The sequence below is a fragment of the Protopterus annectens genome, chromosome 7.part0 (genome assembly GCF_019279795.1).
Source record: "Protopterus annectens isolate FY-2018-M chromosome 7.part0, PAN1.0, whole genome shotgun sequence".
Classification (NCBI taxonomy): Eukaryota; Metazoa; Chordata; order Ceratodontiformes; family Protopteridae; genus Protopterus; species Protopterus annectens.
In genome coordinates this window covers 410,670,371-410,688,611 of record NC_056739.1, presented here as the reverse complement: position 1 = coordinate 410,688,611, position 18,241 = coordinate 410,670,371, and the positions used below count along the sequence as shown (strand labels likewise).

The 18,241-nt window shown below is 43.1% G+C and overlaps 1 pseudogene; it reads left to right on the top strand.

Moving 5' to 3' along the window:
* The first annotated feature begins 16,580 nt into the window (after positions 1 to 16,580).
* Positions 16,581 to 17,442, top strand: LOC122805966 (annotated as a pseudogene).
* The last annotated feature ends 799 nt before the right edge of the window (positions 17,443 to 18,241 follow it).

Genomic DNA, 18,241 nt, shown 5'->3' with positions numbered 1-18,241 from the left:
CAAAGGGTGAATATAGTACAGTGTAGCTATGTAATACTATGTACGGTGTTGTCTGCTTGCATTTCTTATGGGTACACATACAGAAGTATGTACCTTATTAGCCAGGATGCATTATTGCTGTTAGTACCACTGACTGAATGTAGTCTAACATGCTGTATTCTGTGTTCCAGGTGTCTGTGTGTCTGCAGGCTGTGGCCCTGCAGACATTCCCGAGAGGGAGTATGGCAGAGTAGGAATACATCAACCATGTCATAGGCAAGGTACAGCTTTATATGTACATGTACCAAGTGTGTATGCATGCAACAGTGTGTGAGGGACATTGTTGTCAGACAGTGTGACCTTGCATAAATACCCCTTGTCACAGACAGGTAGCCTTCAGACATGTCAACTCAGTGTTGTGTAGTACCACAGGCTCATACATACAGAACAGGTTACTGCAGTACTGTCAGCAGGTCCCTCACAAGTGTAGCCATTACATTAACTGCAACAAATTCACCTGCCAACACCTGTTGGCCCTGCCATTTCTTTCCCATACACTCAACCCTGATGCAGTTGATGAAGGCATGCATGATACTGTGTATGAGATGTTTGTGGTATGTGTTCTTGAGTTCACTGGGTGGAACAGGGAGACAAAATGGTATATCTTTTACACACACACACACACACACATACACACACACACACACACACACACACACACACACACACACACACACACACACTAAGGACTGACATGGGGGATGTGGACACAGTAACATAAACACAGCTGGGAATAGACAGATTAGTAAACCTACATTTCCACCTAGATGTACTGTACTACTACATACACATGACATGCCCCAGATAGATTATATGCATGGGACATGACATGCCACCTCTTACAACACGTAATGTTCTGAATGCATTCATGGATGGTAAGGTAACCCACCAGAAAAAAGATGTGGATTCATGTATTGCTCCTACAATCCTGGACAAGTAATAGTGTAGCAGATGTCATATCAGCATGATGTTTCAGTCAGGTATGATGCCTGATGCTGGCATGTGTGTCACTATGCAAACTGTGGCCAATTTGGCAACAATATCATATACATGAGCATTGGTAAGGGACACAGACTACATATAGTTTGCAAACATTTGTATATTCCATAGACATCTGTACAGAGGACTAGTATGGCGTGCACAATGGTGTAACATGCTGCATGTGAGGCAGATGCCATTACCACACTGAATAAATTAATGGCATTGAGAGGTGGTAAACAGGTGTGGATGGTACACAAGTCAAAATGGTATCAGCCAAACAGGATATGATCTTCACCCAAAGACACACAAACACAGTTACCAGTCTGGGGATTAGAACCCCTACCTATCTAATTATTTGTATTACAGTATTATGCAGTTATCAGATGCGCCACAGAGCTTACATAATTTCAAATTGTCCAAAGGTACTTCTAAGGTGAATAACATCAGCAGGCCTTCTAAAGTAGTATGATGGGAAGTTTAAAGGGTGGTAGACATCTCAAAATGTTATAACACACACACAGTATATGACTCTCACACAAACACTTGCCAGTAGTGAGATTAGAACCCCTACCTACCTAGTTATTTCTACTACAGTGTTACAGCAGTTATCAAATGCTCCACGGAGTTTATATAATTTCGTGTACTCCCTAGGTACTTCTAAGGGGAATAACATCACCAGGCCTAGTAAAATAATGTGATGGGAAGATTAGAGACTGATACACAACTCAAAATGGTATAACACCCACAGTATATGATTCTCATGCAAACACACACACACAAACAGTTGCCAGTAGTGAGACTAGAACTCCTACCTATCTAGTTATTTATATTATAGTGTTGCACACTTATCAGATGCACCACAGAGCTTACATGGTTTCACCTAGTCCCAAGGTACTTCTAAGGTGAATGACATCAGCAGGCCTAGTAAAGTAGGGTGATGAGAAGTTTACAGGGTGGTACACAACTCAAAATGGTATAACCCCCATAGTATTTGGTTCTCACACAAACACACACAGTTGCAAGTATTGCGATTAGAATCCCTACCTATTTCGTTATTTCTACTATAGTGTTACACAGTTATCAGATGTGCCACAAAACTTACATGATTTCCCCTAGTCCCAACATACTTCTAAAGTGAATGACATCAGCAGGCCTAGTAAAGTAGACTGATGGGAAGTTTACAGGGTGGTACACAACTCAAAATGGTATAACCCACACTGTATATAATACACACACACACACACACACACACACACACACACACACACACACTTGCCAGTATTGAGATTAAAACCCCTCCATATGTAGTTATCTGTACTATAGTGATACACAGTTATCACTTGCACTACAGAGCTTACTGGGCTGACAACTGGCCAAAAGGTGTTGATAACTACACAGCTGAGGTAAACTATTGCAGGTGCCAGATAGTCTGCCTTCAGTTTTCCCTTAGATCTTGCTAGTTCTTTCTCTCCTGCACTTCAAATAGCCTGATAGCTTTGCAATTCAACAGTTTTTTTAATCAATTATTCTAGCACATCTGAGCCATCAGCAGTAGTCATTCCTCACAGAATTAGCTCCAGTACTTAGTAGTTATGACCACCCCTCCTGACATGATTAATGTGCAGTTCTCTGTGCTTTTGCCAATTAACCTGGTGCACTTGGGCATTCTGAGGCACTGTTGCAACTGCCTCATGTACACAGACAACCCTCTCCTCTTACCTCTCAACACTCAGACTTGTAAGAGATAACTCTATATCACCAAATTGGAAGATACGCACTCTCCAGTTAAGAGTGGACTAGCTGGTCAAGAGGAGAAAAGTCAACACCTGCAACACACCACATGGAACACATACCCCTGCAGAACACCCACTATCACAGCTCTGACATACAAACAATAACCACACACCCACCTTCTCAGAGGTACTCAATAGACATTTACCCAAACAGTGGAGACCACCAAGACAGACACCCACTCAACCACCACAACACAGCACAAACCACAGGGCACATATCTCACCTACACAGTGTGCCCCTCAACCTAAGCCCCAAAGGCCAACCACATTGCCTGATACAGTAATCATAGGTGAATCAATAGTGAGGCACACAGATGCCCCACAAACTAGGTTGAACATGGAGGAGGTAATAGCCAGCTGTCTATCAGGTGCCAGAATCCAACACATAACACACCCAGTCAGGCCACTCCACAACTACAAGTATTACTCTATCATTGTCCATGTGTGTGTGAATGACCTGAGATGCACCTCCATAGACTATATGAAAAGAGACATGGTGGAGCTCTCAGATTATGTGGGCCAGGCAGGTATGACAGTAGCCCTGAAGAGTATACTACTGTCACCAAGAATGATACCGCAGTACAAACAACAAAAGACTGACTTCAACAATTGGCTTAAGTGTCTGGTGTCACTCTCATGTGTTACAGCATCTGCCTGCTTGTGATGACATGATTGACAGACTGCTATGGCTTGCCAGAGATGGCCTGCATCTGCCACCCCTGGGTTTTCAGGTACTGGCAAAGTGTCTTGCCACCCCTATAGTGCCTTTTTAGGCAGTGTTCCAACTCAAATTACCACCATAACAGCTATACATATATGCAATCAGGGGGTCATGCTGCTCAGTACTAGACATCTACATCTCTAGATGCAGCCACTTGAAGCACTCCTCAAAATGGAGAACATTGACATTTGTGCTGTAATGGAGATCTGGTTAACAACAGCGGACAGCACCCCTGCACTACCAGACTATAACTCATTCCACACCTGTCAGCCCCAAAACAAGGACCACAGCTACAAAAGCAGTGATGTCTCTGCATTAATAATGGATATGCATACATCCAGAGTAGTATCACAGCATATGGCATCTGAGATACTTCAGGTACAACTGACATGGGTAATAGTGCAATCCAGGTCATACCCTGCTATAGATCCACATCCATGTGCCGAGACTTTCAATCCACATTCTTCAACACCCTGGAAACTATCAAGGTCCAACCCAACACTCTCATACTAGGAGAGTTCAACTACCCCTCCATCAGCTGTGTAAGAGACTCAAGCACCAATACACTGGCCCAACGCTTCCTGGAATTCATCAGTTCCAATGCCCGGGACCAGCTCATTCTGACACCCAGTAGAGGAAGCACCATCCTTGACCTGTGTTGATTACTAACATATGGGACCATTGCTTGACAACATTAGTCAATCGCTACCTGGTCAGATCCAACATAGAGTAATCACCATGGAAATCCACATCTCACCCACACCCCCACAAAGGTAACCACCTTGCAAAACATCTCCAAAGTTGACTTTGGTCTCATAAGAACAGAGGTGGCTAACTTCACAGCACCCATGCCAATGAAAAATACCTGTATGACTGCCGAATCATACGCTAATGCACTGTACAAACATGTATATCAATGTATGGAACTAGCCATACCCAACAGAACTATGACACTCCTCCAAACACTGGAGGCCAATCTGGTGGTCCCCTGCCATTAATAACCTGTACAAGAGAAGGAAGAAACTGTTGGAGAAAAAAGGTGGAGTCCCAAGAATGGTAAAACTCACTTATTAGCCCCAACAACAACTTGAGATTCCTCATGAAATCATCTACAGCTGCCTATGATGGCAGAATTGCAGCAGACACTGACAACAATCACACATCCTTTGTTAGTGATATCAAGAACTTCCATGTCAATACCCAGAAGTGTTCTGAGTTATAGCACAATACTACCTCCTATACTGAACCAACTGATATTGCCAACATTCTTGCCAACACATTCAGTGCCAGCTTTACCCCTCCCCCCCAGGAGAACAATCAGAATGCCAGAAAAATTCCAGGCACCCAGGATTACTGCCACCCAGGTTACACCTGAGTTGTCCACAGGCAAGAATACAGTTTCCATGGCACCCCAAATTATCCCTGGCTGTGTTCTACATGAACTACAAAGATACCTGGCAATACATCTGCGTGCCCTGTATAGTCACAGGCTCACCTCAGGCTTTGTCCCTCCCAAATAGCACACTGCTACAGTCATCCCTCTCCATAAAGGTGTGGCAACTACAGACCCTAGAAATTATCAGTCCAGTAGCCTGACGAGTCTGATATGTACAGCTATGGAGTACATCATCAGGGACCTGATTGACAAACATATAGGTAATCTCCTAACTCTGGACCTCACACAGTTTGGCTTTGTGTAAGGGAGATCATGCCTGCTCAACCTGGTTGATGTCTTTGAATCAGTCATCAGGGCTGTGTATGACAGTAAGGCACTTCATACATCCTACATCAATCTGGCCAAGGCTTCTGATACCATTCCTCAGTCAGGAATTATGGATGAACCCACCAAACTAGGCATCAACCCCTATATCACTGGGGGGGGGTTGCAAATTGGCTCACAGATAAAACACACAGTGTGAAAGTAGTGAGCTCCAAGTCAGACTGCCAGCCAGTCATGAGTGGAGTCCCACAGGGATCAGTCCTGGATACTCTCCTGTTCAGCATGTACTTCTCAGGAGTCCAGGCCAACACAAAGGAACTCTGGCTGACCAGGTTCACAGGCAACTGTAAGCTGGGAACCATCATTAACTCCACAAGTGATGCAGACATCCTACTGAAAGGAATCACTGAGACCACTGATAGGTGTGAATACCATGGCCTCAAGCTTAACACCACAAAATGCATCATCAGCCCCTTTGGTAAAATCTCAGTTCCCACTAAGTACCACATCGATGGGAGCCCACTGAACACTGTAGGTATTATAAGTGATCTGAGGACACAGGTTGACAGCAACCTATCCTTTAACTACCACTTTGCCACTGTGGTCAGGAAATCCTTCTATGTGACACATCTCATTACCAAGGGTTTTGCATCCAGGAAGAAGGAGGTCATCATCTCTGTGTACTCTTCTTCCATTAGACCAATCATCAAGTATAATGACCCATTTGGCATGTACCTTACTAGACACCTGCAACAGCTGGAGAGGCCACATAAGTACCTCACAATGAGGATCCTAGGCATTAAACACATGTCCTACACAGACAAAGTCAAAAAACTCCAGCTATTCTCTGTCTCATATCACTTACTTAGAGGTGATCTCTGCTTGACTTGCAGAGCCATGTCTGACCCAGCTCTTTTACAAATGCTACATCTAAAGACATGCTACATCTAAAGACATCCCAATTTCTCTGCACCACACACTGCAGGGACCTCGACCTCACTACCACAATCAACACAACATGCTGGAGGGACAGCTTACTTACTCAGAGACTGCACATGCCCTGGAATAGACTTCTCATTCATGTCAAGCAAAGCACCTAGATGACCCTGTTCCAGAGAGATCTTGATGAGTGGATGGGTAATAGAAAGTTCATCCCAGGGATCACTCCAGTGGCTCTACTTGATGGGGTCACTGGGAACTAACATCGGGTGGCACAATGGCAAGGCAGTTCTATGGGCTAGGCTTTTAACAGCTCCAGGGCCTTTAGACTAGTACACACCTATGAACCTATAAGGGGAGTGACATCTGCATGACTGATACAGTAGGCCAGTGGGTGGATAACTTATCAAAATAAGTCTTCTTACAAACATACACTCATTTGCCAGATCTGAGATTAGAACACATGTCTAGGTAGTGATTTGTATTATTGTGTTACACAGTTATCGCACATGCTACAGAGCTAACTGGGCTGACAACTGGCCAAAAGTGCTGATAAGAGGAATGACATCAGCAGGAGTGATAAAGTGGGGTGCTGGGAAGTGGTGTCTACTTTATGTGCTCGAAAGCTGAAAAACCCGAATCCAAATAGCGTGACATGTAAAGAGCGAACCACGAGTATGTTGAACTAATGAAACTGCGAAAGTGGAAATATCGAATTTGCATAGTTGGCCCGTCTGCGGTATAGCTCCGTAAGGTAAGTGTGCGATAATTACAGACGTTAGGGTTAGGGAGGGGTTTAGGTAAGTGCATAGGTAGGTAGTGTATGTAAGGTTTTGTGTAGGTAATGTATGTAAGGTTTAGTGTAGGGTTTTGTTAAGTGTATGTATGTGGAATATTTAGTTTGTTTGGGTATAACTCTGTAGGGGAAGTGTGCAGTAGTTACGGACTTTAGGGTTAGGGAGGGGTTAAGGATCGTGCATAGATAGTTGTGTATGTGGGGTTTAGTGTAGGGTTAGCAGCAGGGTTTTGGTGCTTTAATTTAGGGTTAGAAGTAGGGTTTTGGTTAGTGTATGTATGTATTTTTTTATTGTGTTTGGGTAGGTAGTGTGTTGCGGGTGGTGGGTTGGCCATCTATGACGGTTTGAGGTTTTAAATTTCATGCTTTAGTATGTTCGACGTATTCGCGGTTCGCTCTTTATGTGTTGCGCTATTTGGATTCGGGTTTTTCGTGTTTTGAATGCATAAAGTAGACCTGGGAAGTGTTGTGAGTGGGAATAGCCTAAAACTGTTTCACCTACAAACAAACAAACACACACACACACACACACACACACACACACACACACACACACACACACACACACACACACACACACACTCACTCTCACATACACAACTGTCACACACACAAACACACACAGTTGCCAGTATTGAGATTAGAACTCCTACCTATCTTGTTGTTTCTACTATAGTGTTACAAAGTTATCACATGCGTTACAGAGCTTATAGGGGTGATCAGTGTCCAATGGTACTTCTAAGTTGAATGAAAGCAGCAGATCTTGTGAAGTAGGGCAACGTGAAGTGCACTGAGTGGGAAGAGTCTCCTAATATTTGGACCTATGGAGACACACACACACACACACACACACACACACACACACACACACACACACACACACACACACACACACACACACACACACACACACACACAGGCAGGTGATGTGATATTATAAACTCAACCTCAGTAATGTTACAAAATTGGGCTCACCTTTTATGCTGGCACGTGTGACTGTTTAAAACTAGTATGCCACTGTCCATAGCAGGACATCACTGTATGCCATTCCGGGTATCTGTGTGTGTGACTCACTCTGTCTGTGTCCCCCTGTGTCTCTCCCTCCCTCTCTCTCTCTGTATCACTGTCTCTCTCAGTTCCCCACATCTGTATGTGTGTATGCTTGACATATGTTATCTGTTACCCATATATATATGTGTGTGTATCTCAAGCAACAGATGCAGCTATATCACATATGGGCCACTTACAGCTAGCTGAGGCTAATCCTGTCTGATGTGTGTGTGTGGGGACAGTTGAGGTGTACATAGCTGTCTGTATGCGCAGACATATATATACACAATACAGTCATATATTCCGATGTGAGTTCCAACATGTCCTGTGATTCTCTAAGTGTAGGAGCATGCCCAATGTGACCTTCTATAGTTAGGGAGGGACTCAATTCCAGAGATAGGTGTACTCCAGTCCAGGGGTTTGTGTGTTACAGCTATACCTCTCAGGTGTACACAGGACTTTCCTCAGGGTACTTGTTTGGTTTAGCAGACATTTTCTGACATATCTGTAGTCTGAAATTGCAATGTATTGTGTCAGACATCCTCAGATCATCACAGTGCTTTACCAGAGGAATAGTAGTTGTATGATGCATAGACCAATATTATGAGGGAAGCTATGCAAATTCTTGCCTGCAAGGCCATTTGGGAGGTGCAGCTACAGCCAGTGTAGTAATGACACACAGCTGTGTGAACAGTCCAGCAATCTGGTGATATACTGGTTGGGGATCTCCTGTTTGTGTGGTATCTTTCTAATCTGAGATGTCATATCCTTGTATGTGCATACCACTGACCTGTACATTTTTTGGCAGGTTGTCCAGGTGTTTGGCTAGAGATTTCATCCTTTCTACGTAAACTTGTGTTTTTATGGCAAGTTAGTTACATATAGTTGAAGTGTGATGTTACAAAATAATACAGGCATTACTGTTTCCAAATACACAACCTTCAGACAATTCCCACTACTGCAAACCCCTCACCCCACCAGCTTTCTCAGTATGTAAGGGTGATATTTACAACATATGCATATCATTGTTCCTTTGTTCCATTTTTCTTTCTGCCCTTGTCCAGACATCTTGCTGTCAGAGGTTGGGAGTTATGGCTGTGGGTACAGAGTGCATTCAGCTGTGCAGGCATGTCCATTATTTGTAAAAGCAAACATTAGAAAAAGGATTATTGAGAATGACCACTGGCAACAGTACCACACAACACTTATATTCATAAAAGCCTTGGCACCTCTGCTACACATCCTTCAAGATGTTAGTAATATGTGTAGCATATTCTCCATAGCAATGTGGCTTCCAGGTATGTCAGTGGCAGAGCAGTGGGTGTCACAGACATGCAAAACAGTTGGCACTGCAGTTATCTGCACACAGCCCTGTCAAAGGCAGCATTGTACCTAGGGCAGTACAAGATGACTGCCAGGAGAACATGCTGGCCAGATCCAGACAGTATTAACCACACATACACATAGCTCATTGACCACTGCATATTGTGGACAGGCAACATGTTTTCATGTGTATTGGTACTGCCCTCCCAATGTGTATTATGCTGCTATTTCCATGCAAACATATATGTTACTGCATTTGTGTGGGTATACGGGAAGGGGCACACCTGTCCACTGTACACATTTGCACAGACTCTGCTGATATTTGCTCTACATTTTGGTTCCATTTACCATACTATTGTTCCCTGTCTTGAGGACTGGAGGCATATCAGTAAAGAGCCCAGGTCAGATTGTACTGACATACATTTGAGTTTCAGAAGTCTTACCCTTCATAGCCTTACTGCAACTATGGGTCCTGCTGTGCTATCGCTGTGCGAGTCTGTAGGGGGTTAATTCAACATTGCTAGAATTTGTGTGCTTTTACCAGACATTTCTCTGTGGTTTTCTGCAGTTAACTTACTGTGTGGGTATGAGGGGTGGTTATGGGACCCCCACCCTGACATCCATGCCTGTGACCTATGACCCCCCACTTAGATGTCCCCACACCTATACTGCAGTGGGATTTGCCACCTTGGGTACTACTGCATAGTGTGTGGAGGCCTGTTTTGGCCAGAAATTTCCTGTTGGCCAACATAGCTGTCAGTTGTGTGCTGCTATCCCAGTAGGCCACCCCATTCCCTTGCATGCATGCAGCATTACCATAGATATGCTAGCAGAACATACTATTCCATTCATTTATTGTTAAGAAGACTGACTTACCTTGTTCTTACGGCAGTTATGAGGACAGTGCTTGAGGGCTGTCTATGTTGGATGCACACAGTACACTGCCTATACATGGTAAGTTACAGGTAATATGATGTGTGTATCATCCATTTTACTGTGTGTGTGAGTCAGAGAGCGGTGTCACTCCCTGGGGTCCTTACAGTGTCAGTATGTATGCTATGCATTGCCTCTTTGTCAAGGCCTGAGCATACTGGGCATGCCTCCATTTGCCTATGGGAGCAGGCTCAGGGACCTCCTTGTGTGAGTTCCTCTGTGCCTGTGGGGACCTTGGCAATGGTGGTGGGCTGTGTGGCTCTTCCCCATGCTGTTCCTGCTGAAGCTGTTTCTGCAGGATCATATTGTGTAGCATGACACATACTATGAACATGTGTGCACATGTGACTGGAGAGTACTGCAAGGCTCCACCAGATATGTCAAGGCAGCGGAACTGTGACTTCAGCATCCCAAATGCACTCTCTATAATGATCCTGGTTTGTGCGTGTGCCTCATTATGGTGTTCCTATGTGGGTGTGTGTGCATTTCTGATGGGTGTTATCATCCATGGCTCCAGTGCATAGCCAGCATCCCCCACCAGATAGTCATACAGGATGCCCCCATTGGCAAATGCCTGGTACAGCTATGATGAATGCCAGATGTGGGAGTTGCGATAGCTTCCAGGGCTGTCAGCACATACATTCATGATAATGCCCTGGGCATTGCAGATGACCTGGCAGTTGATGGAGGGGAAGCTCTTGCGGTTTATGTAGACCCTACCCTGTTCACCGGGTAGTGCTTTGATGTGGATGTACCTGCAGTCTATGGCATGCAGTACCTGTGGGTATTCTGCTACATGGTGGAAGAGATGCATATTGCTGGTCCTCTCCTCATGGGTGTTGGAGAAATAAATGTGCTCACCGGCATGTGGTAGCATGGCATCTGGGAACTGGTGGAGTACCCTGGATGCAGATGCCTGTGAGACCCCCATTATGTCCCCAGTAGGTCTTTGGAAAGTACTTGTAGATAGTAATTCTTAAGGCTACACATACCTTTGTTTCCACTGGGATGGGTTCTCCTCTGTTGGTTCTAGCTCTGAGTTGAGGCTGGCACAGTTAAGTGAGTTGCTGAAGTATATCTCTGTCCACCCTGTAGAGCTCTACTATCTCTAGATCATATAGCCCCTGGTAGGTTACCCTGAGTCTGAACACTCTTCTCCTTCTTTTTGGTCTGTGGCAGTTGTCAGCATTATACTCTTCTCCATCCTCAGCCTCTACCACATACTGATGGATCAAAGCAATGGCAGCCCCTAACATTTTTCCAGTTAAAATTCCCCCACATGTATACACAAATGGTGCAGAGTTTGTGAGAAAAAACAGACTTTAAGGTGTTCCATACTTTATTCTGTTGTGCTGCAGATGCTGCCTGTATGATTGGCTGACAATGATACATTCCAGCTGCCGCCTATATTACTCATGGCTTTGATTTGGCCACTGTGAGTGTTAGAGGCATTATTGGTAATTTGTGTATGATTGCCTTTATTCTGCTGTTGCCCTTTTTTAATTATTTTTTACTTACATCTCCTCCCACTTTCAGCTATGCAGCCACCTGCCATCTGTATTATTATGTGCTTTACCTGGCCCATTGTGAGTTGCAAGAGTCCCATATTAGTGATTTCTACTTCATTTTTCCTTTATTGTGCTGTTGCCCTTTATTTATTTTATTTTTTACATCTTCTCCTGTTTTCGGCCATGCAGCCACCTGCCAGCTGTATTATTGAGTGCTTTCAGTGTTCCATTGTGTGTTGCAGTATCCCATATTGCTGTTTGTACTGCATTTCCCTTGTTCTGCTATTTCCTTTTTTTTTCTTATATCCTTCCTGTTTAAGCCCTGGCATGCAACCCAGACCTATTTAGCTAGTGTAAACAGCAAGAAATGGCCTTCCCCTAGGTACGAACACGGTCCTCAGTTCATGGAATAAGTATGTAGAGCCTCCAACACACCCCCATGCTTAGCTATGCTTAGCTAAGCTCAAACTTGGCCAACAGAGCTCCAATGTGCTTACAGCAAGCATGACACACTCCCTTTTCATGTTAGTTGCTCCTCCTGTCTACACGGTGGTGTTAGAGCCCCTACATGGTTAGGTGCAGTGTGACACTTAGAAGAATTTTGTGATTCAGTACAAGTCCCCTCATTAACATACCCCACTGCCTTACTCCCTAGTTGTTTTGACTCTGCTTGCCATTGACTATAATGGCAAAATGCAGCTTTCATCTAAAATGGACTTTTCTCCTTCTTTTTTTATTTAGCCCACCATCCCATTTGCGCGGTGCTGCCTTATGCTTAAATGGCAGAGATCAGCCAAAAAACAACATTTATTTGGCATGGCCAACCACTTTAATACATGCTTTTATTGGAGCTATCATGGCTCCGTTTTTTTGCAGAAACGTATTCGGTTAGTAACCGAATACATTTCTGCACCTTACACTGTTCCTGCATGGAGACCTGCCTGCTTCCTGGACTGCTAAATCAGCTCATCTGCATGATTTTCACCAGCAAATGAACTGATTAGCATACTGCATAGCTTTCTGTGCAGGAACAGTGTAGGGCTGCTTGTAAACGTCAAAACGGCACGTTCATGGATTGCTCAGCGGCCATAATCTGTGCAGGAGCGGCTCCACTGCTTCTGCATGAATAATTTACTTCATGAATCTTGGAGTGTGGGTCAGTAGGACAAGAAAACAAGAAAAATGCTTCATGCTTATCAAATGATTTATAAAAATCGATGTATACCAAGATTATATATTCCTCATTCTGAAGGAGGTATGGGCCTCCTAGAAATTGATTGCAGGTATAAATCTGCAGTTGTAAGACTGCATACATATCTGCTGACCTCACAAGATCCAAACATAGCACAGGTTTTAAAACACGAGGAGAATAAGTCTAAGATGATTTCCCTTCTTAGTTGAGCAGAAGCATATGAGTGTCAAATGGGAATGGAAATTAAGCCAGAAGTAGATAAAAATCAGAGAACAAATGAATATGCCAAAAAAAACTAAAGAATGAATATAAGGTGAAGGATCAGATGAGAAGGCAAGAAATGTGGAAAATGGACAAATATAGTTGCAAGTTCAAAAATCTCTTGGAACAACATCATGTCAATCAGGACCAAATGCAGGAATGGTTAAGGAGAGGTGAATTTAAATCAAAAGATGAAAAATTAATATTGGTAGCCTGGGATAGTGGACTTCATACATGTTGGCTTACAAAGTCCATTGAATATGTGGGAGAAACAGACAAATGCAGGTTTTATAAAACAGAATTGGAAACAGTGGCACATCTTGTTGCAGGGTGTGATACGCTAATGGCATGAGGACTTCATACTGTAAGGCATACTAATGTGGCAAGACTGTTGGATTGGAGATTGTGCAAACATAATTTTGAAGTAGTTTAGAAGCATTGGAAACATGAGCATTATAAGCATTATAGAAAATGATGAAGTTTATATCACATGGGATCACCCATTACCAACAGTTCAAAGAAGAGATGTGAGAAAACCAACTACATTAGTCCATGAAAAAAAAAGACAAGTAGAATTGATCATTGAAACTGCTACACTCAGTAATTGCAGTGTCTTACGTATGGAGACATACTAAGTCATAAAATACCAGATTTGCAGGAAGAAATGAGGGCAGCGTAGAAGGATATCGAGACCGTTATAATAGTAGTAGGAGCAATGGGTCTTATAAAAAAGAATTTACAGTTGTATTTAGGTATGTTACTAATATATGTAACTCCATGTGAATTGCAGGAAGAGTCATTGCTGGGCACATTGCGGGTGCTGGGCACATTGCGGGTGCTATGAAGAGCACTTTTGGCTAACATAATAATGTGAAACAGTACTAATTTCCTCAAGTTTAATCATACTTTAATTTAAGAATGGGGTCCATTCTCATCATGGTATTAGAAACTCAGAAGACTTGGAGAAATTAAACTGAGTAACCCTTTCTGATTTGCAGACCACCCTACCACTGAGGTTTTCCATTAGTTGGAGCATCAGCAAGGAGGGTGGTCTTGCTGCATGATAATAGAGTAGCTAATGCTAATTAGTCATGTAGTCTTCCCAAGGAATGCCGTCAGCTCTTGATTCATGTTACTGAATGATTCAGAGGATTGCTTAAATGTGTACATTTCCACAGATGGAGGAAACGTTTAACACCATCAAAAGATGGTAAATTACCCACTAACTCCAAGTGAAGCGATCATGGTGAATTTCAGTGAAGATGTGGGGGTGGGTGGTGAGTTTATGTGCGGAAGTATGTGTGCATGTCTGTAAGGGCATGAGTGGAGTCAGTTAAATGCATGTGCCTCTCTCTTTCTCTTTGCCTGTGTCGTCACACTTAGGACTTAGGTAGTGAATCTGTGTGTGTGTGTGTGTGTGTGTGTGTGTGTGTGTGTGTGTGTGTGTGTGTGTGTGTGTGTGTGTGTGTGTGTGTGTATGTGTGTGTGGGGGGGGTATATGTAGGGGAATGCAATCTAAGGGCCACCATGGTAAACACTACCACCATCACGTCAGAAAGCTCTAGTGGTTTAAAAAATATGATTCAAAGTTATGTTAATGAGCAGATAATAAGGGCTTCCTCTTTGTAGTTAACTTGTTCTCTTTCTCTCGCTCTTTCTCTGTCTCTCTGTATCACATTTTCTCCATGTTGCATAAATTGCCCTGTCTACAGAAAGCACTTTATATAAGTTAGTTGATTTTTTCATGACAGCCCACTGCCATCCTTTCCTTTAACTGTACAACAATCAGAATCCTTAGTCTTGGACTCCCCAGCCCATCCCATCTTTCTAACAGTTGTTTGTGGAGGACAGAGTCAAAGTTCTTGGCAAAGTCGAGGTCAAGCACATTCACTGACAATCCACTGTCATTGTCTTCTGTAACTCCATCCTAAAATGGTTTTAGAATTATTTGACTGTTTTTCTGGTAGTGAACTTATGTTTGTTGTCCTGGATATTGCTGCCCTCTAGAAAAGCAACCAGTGTTTCCTTCAGGACTCTCTCTTTGACTTCCCTGCTACTGTTAAGCTAATTAGGCCTGTAGTTGCCCCTTGCATGGGAGTAATATGACCTCTGTCTTCCAGTCATGGCACTTTACAGTGGTCTGAGATCTACTGAAGGTCAATGTGAGGGGGATTGCCAACAAACTGGCCAGGCTGTTTAGGACTCTAGAAAGCAGCTCATCAGGTCTGCATTGTTCATCCTCCCTTAGGGAAAACAATTCCTTTTCAGTCTTCTTTCCCAATAACTGTCTGCTGGTCTCCCTGATGCATTGCACTTTCCCCTTCATTTCCTTTGTAAGACTAAAACATTTAGCAAATAAATTACTGCTTTTCACTCTTCTTTGGTTATCTCTATGACCATGTCTTTCCCTTCTTTCCTTTATTTTGCTATAAACCTAAAGAAGCTTTTGTTCCTGTCTCAAAAGTAATTATATTTTAAAATGCATCTGTGAAACACCTGTCTCCTTTTTGCGATTCTGTTTGCTTTTTTTACTCTGCTTACCACTGTGGCAACCATTTGAAATGTTGGGACTCACTAAAATAAGTCCCGAAATGTGGAGACTGAATGTGAGATGCCATTTCTTGGAATATTCCCTTTTCTCTGAGATATGGCAATTTCAGAGTTGGTATATATATATATATATATATATATATATATATATATATATATATATATATATATATATATATATATGTGTGTGTGTGTGTGTGTTCAGGGGGTGCAGGGGAACTTGCCCCATGCAAAACGAAGTTTTAAGGAGAAGAGCGTTTTTTGAGAGTTGCTTTATTCTGGGTTTTCAGCCTTCTTTTTCAACTTTTTGGCACTCAACATTTCAAGTGCCAACATTTCAATAGGGAGCCTACTACTCTACCTATTCAACCTGTACCCTATCCCTTCAATCTCTTATATGCTCTGTCTCTTGTTTTAGCAGCTAGCATTACTTTCCTGTATATTTGCCTTCAACTTTAATTTAGAATTTTTGTCCTGTTCCTCTGACCCATTTTCAGAGATTTTCTTCCTCGGTTTACCACCAGTCTACCTGCATTGCCAGTCCCAAGCCCGGATGAGAAAGGAAAAGGGTTGAGCATTGGGCTAGCAACCCAACTTCATAAAAAGCAGAACTGCTATGAAAACGATAAGCAGTATCTCAACAATTTCTAGTCAACCGGAGGGATCATTTTCGAACAACATGATGGACTAGAGAAAACTGATAGGTTGTACATTGTTGTCTAGTACATAAAGTCAAAGGCGATCTTATTTGTAAAGGACATCACAAAAATTGGAATGTGGAATGTGTGGACATTGTATCAAAGTGGATGACTTGCTCAACTGCTGAGAGAATTTGATAATTATCGACTAGACATTCTCTGGATGTCAGTGAACCCAGATGGACAGGGAATGGACTAATCACCAGCAACAGTAAGACCATCTTGTATGCGGAACACAATGAAAAGCATGAATTGGGCATTGGCTTGATCTTGGGTGAACGTGCAAAGAGAGCACTAGTTGGTTGGAAATCTGTCAACTCTTGGATTATCACAGCTAGTTTCATTGTCGTACAAGTATATGCATTAACAGAGAACACAGAGGATGTGGACAAGGATGACTTCTATAAGCAGCTCCAAGACATCTTTGATGGCATCCCAAATAACTACCTGAAGATCTTGATTGGAGACTTCAATGCCCAATTGGGAGGTGATCGGCATGGATTTGAAGGCATGATCAGAGCCCACACATCATCTGAATACCTCTGTGACAATGGTAGATGGCTGGAATCCTTTTGCTAACACAATGGACTATGTGTTGGTAGCACATACTTTCAACACCGGCAAATCCACATACTTGGCAGTCACCAGATGAGGAAACCTTCAATGAGATCAACTACCTTTGCATCAAACAGGAGTGGAGGTCATCCTTGCATGATGCAATGGTCTTCAGGAATGCAGATGTTGGCTTGTGCCATTACCTAGTCAGGGTGAAGATTAAACTCAAACACACTAAAGAGACTGTTTGCAATGGAGAAGCTCAAAGACCCTGCCATAGTCGATGCCTGGAACTGCACAACCACTTCAACCTCCTTAGTGAGGCAATGTACTTCGAATACCACTGGGCCAAGCTCAAAGATACCATCAGAGAGTGTACCTAAGATACCACTGGAAGATGCCAAAGATGGCTGAAGGAGATGTGGATCCAAGACCACACATGGAAACTGATCGCTGAGAGAAAAATCACAAAAATGAAACGTGACCAGGTCACAAACATGAATGCCCAGGAAGAGGAAAGCCAAAAATATGCAGAGCTGGATCAACTCATAAAGAAGAGCTGTTGGAAAGATGAGAAGGAATGGCTGGAACAAAAGGGAAATGAAGGGCAAGAGGCAGCTGACATTAAAGACATCAAAACCCTTTAACACATCATCAGCAAGCTGTCCAGAGTAAAAAGCAATTCCAACGTCCAATCAAAGATAAAAGCAGAAAGATTCTAACCGTCAAAGAAGAGAAGAACAAAAGGTGGATTGAACCTTTTTAGGAAATCACACATTGACCAAACCCAACCACCAACTATGATTTTGACTCAGATGAGGCTCAGTAGGAATTAAACATGAACACTGGTGTGATCACCATTGAGGAATTAACATCATGATCAGAAGCCTCAAGAATAACAAGGCAACTGGCTTGGATGAAATACCTGAGGAGTTTATGAAACACAGCAATCAGGCCATGGCAGAGGAGCTTGGAATGCTATTCGATGAGTGCTGGCAAACCTAAGCAATCCCAGAAGAATGGTGGAGAGGTGCCATAGTCAAAATTCCAAAGAAAGGGAACAAGTTTGAATGCACCAACTGGAGAGGCATCACCCATCTCTCAGTGCCTGGGAAAGCATACTATGTGTTCCTACTCTTCTGATTATGGAATGCTATAGACCAACAGCTGAGGGAAGAACAA